Consider the following 9,871-nt stretch of genomic DNA (forward strand, 5'->3'; position numbering starts at 1 on the left):
GCTACCTCTAGTTTAGTTCTTGGATTGTTTACTAGATGGCGGGGAGCGTTGTAATAAAATCCGTCCGCTGTTGGCGCGCGCTCGGAGTCGCCCGATGGATAAGGCTGCAGATGTGCGAGCCCGCGAGGCAGAAGCGCTCCGTGAAGCTGCGCGACGCCGCCGCCAAGATCCTGCCGTAAGAGAGCGGGAGGCCGAAGCGTGTCGTCTGGCTGCGCGACGACGCCGCCAAGATCCCAGCGTTCGAGAACGAGAGGCCCAAGCGTCACGGCAACGGCGCGAGGACCCTGCCGTACGTGAAGCGGCACGGCTGCGGCGCGAAGAGGATCTCCAAAACGTCAGAGAACGGGAAGCGGCGAGAAAGCGCGCGTATCGGCAGGCAGACCCCGATGCAGTGAGAGCTCGTGAGGCGTCTGCAAAACGCATCAGGCGAGCTCAGCCCCAAGGTGCCGACGCGCGGTTTAAGCGAGACTTTCTAGACGTTACGTTCGGACACAGATGTAGTGGGTGAACTTTCACTGAAGAGTCACGGTTTTACCGATGATTTCCCCTCAGGAGCTTCGCCCACTCATCATAATTCACCCCGTGGATATGCTGTGAATTTTTTTTAGCCGCTGAGTGCCCTTGAATACCCATAAAATGGGTGAAGCTCTTTCCTTTTTATCCGCAGCCAGCGCTGTTCGGAAAATGTTTTCCGCAATCACGTAACTCCGTTATTAGTTTTGCTAGCGAATATTTAACTTAGAGAAAATTTGGCTGACGAATACGATACGCCTTCATGCGAAATTTGTGCACAGGGGAACTGCAGTTTTATGGGTGACGGCGCATACTTGCTGAGTATCACGAAGTCATCGCCGCATCAGCGAACCCACGAAGGCAAGCGATTTACTCTGGCGTTGTATCGTAGCGCGTCGCCGTGGGGAACCATGTCTAACATCTTTCGCTATAGTTTCATCGCCCGATTTCCTGCTTGCTCCATCTTCAGTGGCCTCGTCGTTCTCTCGGTTATCTCGTAGCGCGTCGCCCCCGCCGAGAATTCCTAGCCCCCTCTCGGCATACCGCCCTCCCCCTCACACTATCGCCATACTCTGCTCCTCCCCTTCCCTGCCCGTTCTAACTTGTTGTCTTCAGTGTCCGCATCGTTCGCTCGGTTATAACGAGACGTCGGCGCCGCGGAACAGGCGCACACCCGAGAGCTATAAACTGATACCCGCCGCGCTGGCTCAGTGGCTGAGGTGTTGCGCTGCTGAGCACGACGTCGCGGATTCGATTCCCGGCCACGGCGGCCGCTTTTCTGATGGAGGCGAAAAGCAAAAACACCCGTGTGTACGATATTTTGGCGCACGTTAAAGATCCCCAGGTGGTAAAAATTAAACCGGAGCCCTCCACTACGGCGCGCCTCATCGCCTGCGTTGCGTCGGCGCGTTAAACCCTACAATCAATGGGGATTGTCCAACCAAAAATCCATCACCAAAAATCTTCGCGTTCAACCGCCGTCGTCGTTAGACGGAGGGGTGCATGATTTTTTTCTCGCAACATTTGGCGCGTGCCAGCTCCCTCCGCATTTTTCTCTATATTTTTTTCATGAGTCGTGGTTACCTCAGCATTTCTGTTCACTGCAGCATCTGCGCTTTTCGGTACTGACCCTCTCCTCCTTATTTGAGGATATTTCTGAGTCATGCCGGCAATACTTTCCGATACATTGATACCTTTTTTGGCGCATATGGTTTGCGAACACGGGACCTTTGCTTGTGGACGCTACACACATGGGGAATAGGTAGACAATCACCAACGCCCCTCAACACCTTGCTGTAGTGGCAGCACATTGCCAGGGTAGCGTACACTTTTAACAGCGAAGTGTTTAGCAAATCGTCATTTTGCGTGTCCGCGGTTAAAAATACCAAGTAAATGCCAAGCGCTTGTGTGTGCGTGCCTCGCGGCAACCACCCAGAGCCCCCGGTGCACGTTCGTCCAGCCAAGCATATGCACTTTGGGAGATTGGCCAAGATTGGCCAAAAAAAAAAAATACTCCAGCGTTAGCCGTAATCGTGGCAACACCTGCTCGGAATGAGAAAGACAGGTCATAGCGTACACACATGTATAATGCGTCCCGTATACACAATGACGCGCCCGCTTGCTTTTGGGGCGGAGCGGACCGTGCAAAACGGTCAGCTAAAACTCGCCACCCGCCCGAGCGCGCTTGCCGCAAAGGGACGTTTCGCCTCTTATATATTCTTGCTCCGCGGGCAAGGGACACATGAACAGTCGAAAAGCATGTGATAGCCTGACTTCTAGATTACAAAGTTCCCAGTTTCTTTTACTATTATTTTCTGTTACATGGAAGACAAGGAGGAAGAGGAAGAGAACTGGATCGAGTTGCAGCCCAGACATTCTTCCCCTAAGATAATGTATATGACTCGACTATCTACGCCCCAATCTACGGTGATCCCCTGAAGCCTGAGGACACATTCTTCACCATTCAAAAACTACACATAGCGCTTGAGGCTGTTAATGTCAAGAGCGCTCACGGGAAGGAAAAAATTACTTGGCAAATGCTCCGTAACCTTGATGATAAATCTAAAGAACAGTTGTTAGGGGAAATTAAAACAATATGGGAATCTGGGATACTCCCTGTTGAATGGAAGCACTTTATTGTGCACCCAATACCAAAACCTAAAAAAAAACCTGCTTCCATTTCCAATCTTCATCCCATTTCGCTCACATACACTCTTTGCAAGCTGATGGAGCGCATGATTCTTGCTCGTCTCACCTGCCTAATCGAGACAGCGACGACGCCATTTACGACCCTGCACAAACCGGGTTCCCGCCCGGTCTCTCCACTCATGACAGCCTGCTCTTATCACGACCAATGATAGAGAAAAAATCGAGAAAGAATGTTAAGACAGCTCCAGGAGTCTTCTTGTTACTATTGACCTGAAGAAAGCGTTCGACACAGTTTCCCACGCATTGATCATTTCGATTATGGGGAACTTAACATCGGTCACAGACTCAGCAATTTTGTAAAGAACTTTCTATGTAACCGAATGTTTGAAATCCATACGGGTAAAGAGCACCCCCACATCTTCCACAACCACCGAGGTGTACCGCAGGGTGCTATTTTATCTCCGACTCTATTCAACCTTGTCATGTCAAAAATTGCCAGGCGACTCCGATAAATACCGCACATTCAAAGCACTACATATGCCGACGATATTACGATTTGGATTGATCCCCGAAAGACACACCTAACCCAACAGCAAGTGCAGGTATTTATCCAAACTGCACTCGATACTCTCGCCAGTGCCCTCCAACACATGGGGATGCAGCGTTCGCCTGATAAAAGCACAAATGTGGCGTTTGGCGGCACACAGCAACAGAAGAAAGCCTACACTTTTCAGTTTGTACGATCACTCCTCAAGCCGTCCCCCTAGAAGTGGGTTAAAGTTCTTTGCATCCCTGTCCCTGATGATGGCGGCTGCAGGGTGTGGCTTGACCAAATCAAGAAAATATGGCATCAACAGCTTCATATAATCAAACGCATAAGCAACCGGTTAGGAGGGGTTACAACGGATACACTCAAACTGTTGATCCAGGCTGTCCTCACGAGCAAAGTGACAAATGGGGCAGTATGCTTCGACTTCACTAAGGCTCAGTTGTAGCAGCTGGAGGTGCTACATCGTGAGAGCCTTCGAGTCATCACTGGCCTTCCTAAACATGCCAAACTCGAGGAGCTATACAAGCGCGCTCAACTCCCACCTCTCACAGAAATCATTCGAACCCGTCAGGAAGGCCACGACTACCGACGAGCTTCCACTCTAACCGGCCGTGCGCTACTTGCGCTACTGCCACAATGCGCGGTACAACAACATCCCATCCCTTTGCCCCTTCCACCATAGGACGACTTCATCGTCGTTAACCCCAAGTCATTCGCAGTCACGGGTCCTCCGCTTCCCCATTCTAACAAACACGGACGCATAGCTGAAATGACCGAGTGGTTTCCACATAGCGCTGTTTATACCGACGCCACGTGGGACCAAGACACGAATACTGCCGGATTAGCCGCCATTCACTCGACATTTCAAGCCACCTCTCAACAAAAACTCCCAACAGCGCCATCGTCTACCCACCTCCCACTCGAAGCGATATTACTGGCTGTCCGACAACTTCAAATTTCTGACTGGCCTACCAACCAGCCTCATGCAACTATATCCACAGCCAGCCAGGAGGTATTCCACGCATTGCGCCGGGTGCCTTATCAGAATTCTATCATTGCGTCCATCAAGATGCTTGCCCGGAGGCTACATTGTACAACAGGACTACAAATTCGGGTAGACGGGGTGCCAGGGCACTGCGTTGACTCCTCCAAGGAGGCCGCGCGCGCCCTGGCGGGCGATGTTCCTTCCACCCCCTCCCACCCAGTTTTTCCTCATCACGACCCCAAATTGGACCCCTTTGAAGCCCGTGCCACCATCCAGCGACGTGCAAGAGCACAACTCCGCAGCCACATCCCTGCCAATGACTACCCGTTACCTACAGGGCTGCCACGTGGCCTTCAGGTTCTGATCCACGAGGCTCGTGCTAGGGCGGCGCTTACAGAGGACATCCTTTTCAAGTGGCGCTCTTACATACCAAAGAAAGGGAGGCCACCCGTTCTCCCAGGAACTACCGCAAGCAATTCACCTCCGCCGGCCCTGACACCACCACGTGTGTGACGTGCTCTTAAGGAGCCACACCGACCATTGACCATCTCCTTTGGAAGTGTCCAGGACTGCACGCAGAGCGCACCTCTTGCAAACACAGCAGCGTTACGTGTTTGACGGACTGGTTCTACCCACCCACAGCCACAGCCAAGCAGGTGTTTGCCTCTTTGTGGAACTTCGATTTTGCCACTGGCGTCCATCTGAGAATGTAAAGTTTTCCCGAATTGACACCACCCTCCCCACCCGCCCCCACATAGGCCTAGTCGCCAACCTTATGTCAATAAAGTTTCATTCATTCATTCATTCATTCATTCATTCATTTATTCATTCATTCATTCATTGTTTCTTTTACATTATTTGCGCATGCATCGTGAAGGGAAGTTATATGAAGAGTTTTGGACCTAAATTAAGGTCCGCCGATCCGCCGAGTACTAAAAACCAATATAAAATATTACAAGCCCGAAGATAATATTTGAAAGGGATAGAGGCAATCGTGCAGAGATGATTGCTGATGGCGATGATGTTAGACATTGTCATCATAATGCTGATTTTGTTTATTTCGTACCCTTGGAGATGCCTTCATTCGACTTTGCAGTTGTCGACACTTTGTATTTTCCCTCAACTTCGTTGTTCTGCTGCCAAGAAACCTGTCTTCTCGCTGTTTAGATTTATTCTGTTAAATAAAATTTGAAATTTTCTTCAATAGATTTTTGTTTTCCAAGTTAGTTTGTGCGCATTAACATTCAACAATGTAAATGCTGTGCGCAAATCAGGTTACCTAAAATGATTCTTTGTGAGAAAATGCACTGTGTTGCTGTTGGAAATGGCAGAGTCGGCAAAAATATAATTTTTGCCTGATAATAGCCGGCGGCAATGTACATGCGGGACGTTGCTCAGGTGACCAAAAAAAGCGGGTTTGTGAAGTAAGCTTTTGCGCATAATATGCAAACTTTTATTAATGAACAAACATACTTGCGCACAATTAAGGGTTTTTATACAGTGTAAGTACGCAGCACAAATACCGCTTTGAATAGTTTCCTTGTGTGTCCGGGAAGACAGTGTACTCAGGGGACTGTGCGGGTACGTCAAACGAAGCTTCCTTATTTACGCATAAGGCTGGCCGTGCACAAATTGATAAAGAGAGAGGGAATGGAAGACAGAGAGAGAGAGAGAGAGAGAGAGAGAGAGAGAATGACTGTGTTTTATAATGGTGGCGATGTTAAGGAGTTGCGCCTAATTTGCTAAGAGCACGTGGTGCAGGACATCTCGGCATTTTTTTGGCTATTTGTGAAGACGAAGAGTTTTTTTAGCCTCGACAAACAGCTTCTGTGAGCACTGAATCTGTGTTGATGGGCGTGAGCAAAAAGGATAGAAGGAAGAAAAATCGCGAGGGCGTCACAATATTTTAAAACAATGTCCATGCTAAACTTAGCCTGTCTAACCTACCATTTAAGCTTACCCGGGTTAATGATAAACAATGATAAACTTGATAGACTACAATTATAAACTTCTCGCATATTTTGTAGCATAACGATGCGGGCATCGCACTACCACAATTCAATACTCTTGGTTGAAAAACGCGGGGCACATCGAGCAACGTGGCACACGCCTAGAGTAGTAGGTAAATCACCGGACGTTCCAGGGTTCCCCTCCCGTCCCTGCGATGGCATTTCAGTGACACGAGAGCGCGCGGTCTGAGGATTTTTCCACTCATCCAATGTTTACAACGCCGAGTTTTTCGCCACATGGGCCATATGATGCTTCCAATATATTAAAGCTTTGAGGGTAAGGCGTTTATTATACCAACGCCTCCCAAAAAATTCAGGAGGCATTGCTTATACGTATCGTTGCGAAAAAAACGAAGTTATTACTGTCATTTATGTAATAATGGCGAACAGCACATCAACAGGGATTAATGACAGCGCATTTGCGGTGTTCAATTTCTTGCTCGTCAATTATTATCAAACTGCAATGCTGTGCGTCGGTATGAGTGGAGTGGTATTGGACGGTTCTTTTTATTACACCAAATACGTCCTCACTGTTTGTAAAGTGAGATATTTTTGCGGCTCTCACCATTCAATATTGCGTGATTGTCAAATCGAGCTAAGCAGATTTCTAAAGGTCCACGACGTACTCCAGGGAGCCCGCGAAAAGCTCCGCGACCCTCTCTCCCTCCTTCTCCTTTAAACTTCTGTTGGCCAAACCTTGGCAGCAACGCAGACAGTGGCTTTGCCGCATGACACAGTGGGTCGTTCAACCAGTGCGCGCAAGGTTTATTTGAATATCGTCCTTTTGCGCAACACAACAGCTGTGCTAAAGAGCCTGCCTCACTGATTCGTCTGTGAGCGCCGAAAACGCACTCCATGGTGGTCAACTGTTTCTGACGAGGATGGTGATCATTCAAGCGACTCAATAAAAAAAAATTCCCCGCATTTCCCCGAGGGGAAGAATGTGAAAGTGCGAATGCACGAGTTGAATTTGCGCGGTTCGGTAATGTTGGCGAAAGAGAGATCACACACACACACACAACTACAAAGAAAGAAAGACGCATTTATTCACAGACACCTATTTGTGTTGTCGTTGTACTTGATTGCTAGAGCGGATCTCAGCTTTGAAATTTCGTGTCAGTACTCCTTTAAGCGGGTGCATTAGCCCTTCTCACGCCCGATTCCTGGCCAATCTCCCACGTGGGTATGTGCCATGTCAGCGGCCAGGCAGCGCTCTCCCATCTCCCCCCGTTGCCAAGGAAGACGAGGAGATTCCTGGCCAATACCCCACGTGGGTATGTGCCATGTCAGCGGCCAGGCAGCGCGCGCCCATCTCCCCCCGTTGCCAAGGAAGACGAGGAGCGCGCGCACCCGCAGCTGTTGCTATGCGGACGGCGGCGGACGCTTCAGGCTCGCTTAAGAAGTGCATTCGCAATTAAAACGCGTCCTGTGATCGAAACAGAACATGGGTCCCTCTCGTTATGCGACCGACATATATCCCATTGCGCCATTCCGACATGGTTCAAACAGTTTGGATTTGGAGACGGATGCATGGACGTGCGAAATTAGAAGGAAAAGTACTGCACCTTTCCGTCTGACGACAATGATGGCCGAACGCGGAGCTTTCTACGTGCGAAATGAAATGGCGAAGGGTCAAAGTCCAAACCGTGTGCTTGTCAAAGAACAAACTTAGACAACAACCAAGTAATCCCTCAGACTAAGCTTCGAGTTCAATCATCGCCGTAGTTAGACGGAGGGAATTATACTTTTTTTAAATGCGGAGCATTTCTTAGGTTCGCCTGGTCCTCCGTCGTTGATGGCGGCGCTGTCCACACGCTCACTGCGCATGCGCAACTCTCCTCCTTACACCCACAGCTCCGCGATACTACACTATAAAAAAAAAGAAGTAGTTAGCGGCGCCCGGTTTAGATCCCACGACTCTCTGGCCGCAACGGGAGGTACGCGGTGCTCTTCCCACTACGCTACAAATCCGGGACAGGAGCAAGTGCTACGAAGGCGCCTTATGTCCTTGACTCATTCAAACTACGTCAAGAAGCTACTGATACAACGAAGGCAAGCGAAGCTGAACGTCAACGGAAACGACGAACTGAAAACTTTAGAGGGGGATGCTGAATTTCCCGTGGGAAAGCTGTGGCGGGAAGCGCCACGCGCCCTTGCAGCTCAACCAGCCCCATCCGCAGCGCCTCTGATGCTGATTGTGGCAGGATGCCTCTAGGGATTGGCCAACCAAAGAATCCATCACGAGATAGGTTCGCGTTCAACCACCGTCGTCATCTTCCCGTAGAGGAACCGCCGAAGAAGAAGAAGAACGAGAAGACAAAGCTGCGAAGAGGAGGGCGTGTACATTGCTCTCAGCCGGTGCACCAATGTCAACAACCTTTACCTCACCAAAGCTGACGGAGACTACCGATTCTACCACAGAGACAACATCGACAAGAACATGATGGACGAGTTTCGGCGCCTCGAGAACCACCGCCTACTCACCGTAACACAACAGCACTTGCGTGCCTTTGGCACCGGTGTGGACCCGGACGCGGAATTCCCTCTGGCGCTAGTAAAAACCAGATCACTCAACATAACGGCAACACAATGGAACCACACGGAACCGCCACGATGCTTCGCATACTCATGACACTCTGCGCTCTCTCCTTCGCGGGGGGCGCTGCGAGCGGTCGCCGAGTGCGGACGTGTCTCACTTCGGCTCCGTGCAAATGCCGCTTTTTATCGCGGAAGAAATTCGCCAAGTCTTCTGAAAGTGTGAGTACTTTCTCAGTTCAATCGCCGGCACCGCCCGGTGAAAGAATCTTGGAATTCCAACCATTTTTCGGCACTTTACGCCAGTTTTAACGATCGACGTGGCCGAGCGGCAGCTAACCCTAACGGATCGGCGGCTAGGCCTGGCGACGGCTTCGGCCGCCGCGGCGGCGACCACCCCTTGCGCCGGCTCCGCCGAGCGCGGGGACGCGTCTACGATGAAGAACGTGTCGGCGGAAACGCCGGAAGATCTTCAGGCAGCGATGGAAGTGAACGTGTCGGACGAAATTGGTGACTACGTGGGCCGGGATTCCGGCCGCATGACCGTTCGAGTGCGGGGATCGTCGATCGGCGGAGCCGCCTCAACGAGCGGCGAAGAAGACGAGCACGCGGGCTAGATAGTAGCCACGCGGCGAGGAAGAAAGACCGAAAGGGAGACAACGATTGGGGACGTGTCGTCGGAGCACCAACGACAGCAGCGACATCGTCCTCGTTCTCCCGGTAAGCGTCCACAATTGACGCGTACGCAGATCAAGCAGAGAGTCAACGTCAAGATGGCGAGAGCGGCGCGCATGCCTAGCCTACCCGCTAACGATCACCGTATTATAGTGCGGCCGCGATGCGGCTTTGCCATCGGGAAACAAGACCTCCTAGAATTTGTGGCGGCCATGGCAGCGTCGGCTCGGATACCGTTAAACGCAACGCTGGAAGATACAGTTTGTCCAAACATCGGACAGAACATCGTAGTCATCAGCACACCGAGCCGAGAAAGGGCGGACAAGTACGACAAGGTCAGAGCTATCACCTTGAAGGGCACCAAATATGAAGTCTTTGCGTATCGCGCGGCTCCTAACGATACCGTAAAGGGAATCATATACAACATCCCGCTTGCGTACACGCAGGCGGACATCA

General features: G+C 50.8%; 1 pseudogene; it reads left to right on the forward strand.

Moving 5' to 3' along the window:
- The window catches only part of LOC144168537 (uncharacterized), a 46,193-nt pseudogene extending 36,836 nt beyond the window's left edge, over window positions 1–9,357 (forward strand).
- The last annotated feature ends 514 nt before the right edge of the window (window positions 9,358–9,871 follow it).

The sequence above is a fragment of the Haemaphysalis longicornis genome, unplaced genomic scaffold (genome assembly GCF_048455015.1).
Source record: "Haemaphysalis longicornis isolate Haplotype H1 unplaced genomic scaffold, Haemaphysalis longicornis Haplotype H1 scaffold_2, whole genome shotgun sequence".
In the NCBI taxonomy this organism is placed as follows: domain Eukaryota; kingdom Metazoa; phylum Arthropoda; class Arachnida; order Ixodida; family Ixodidae; genus Haemaphysalis; species Haemaphysalis longicornis.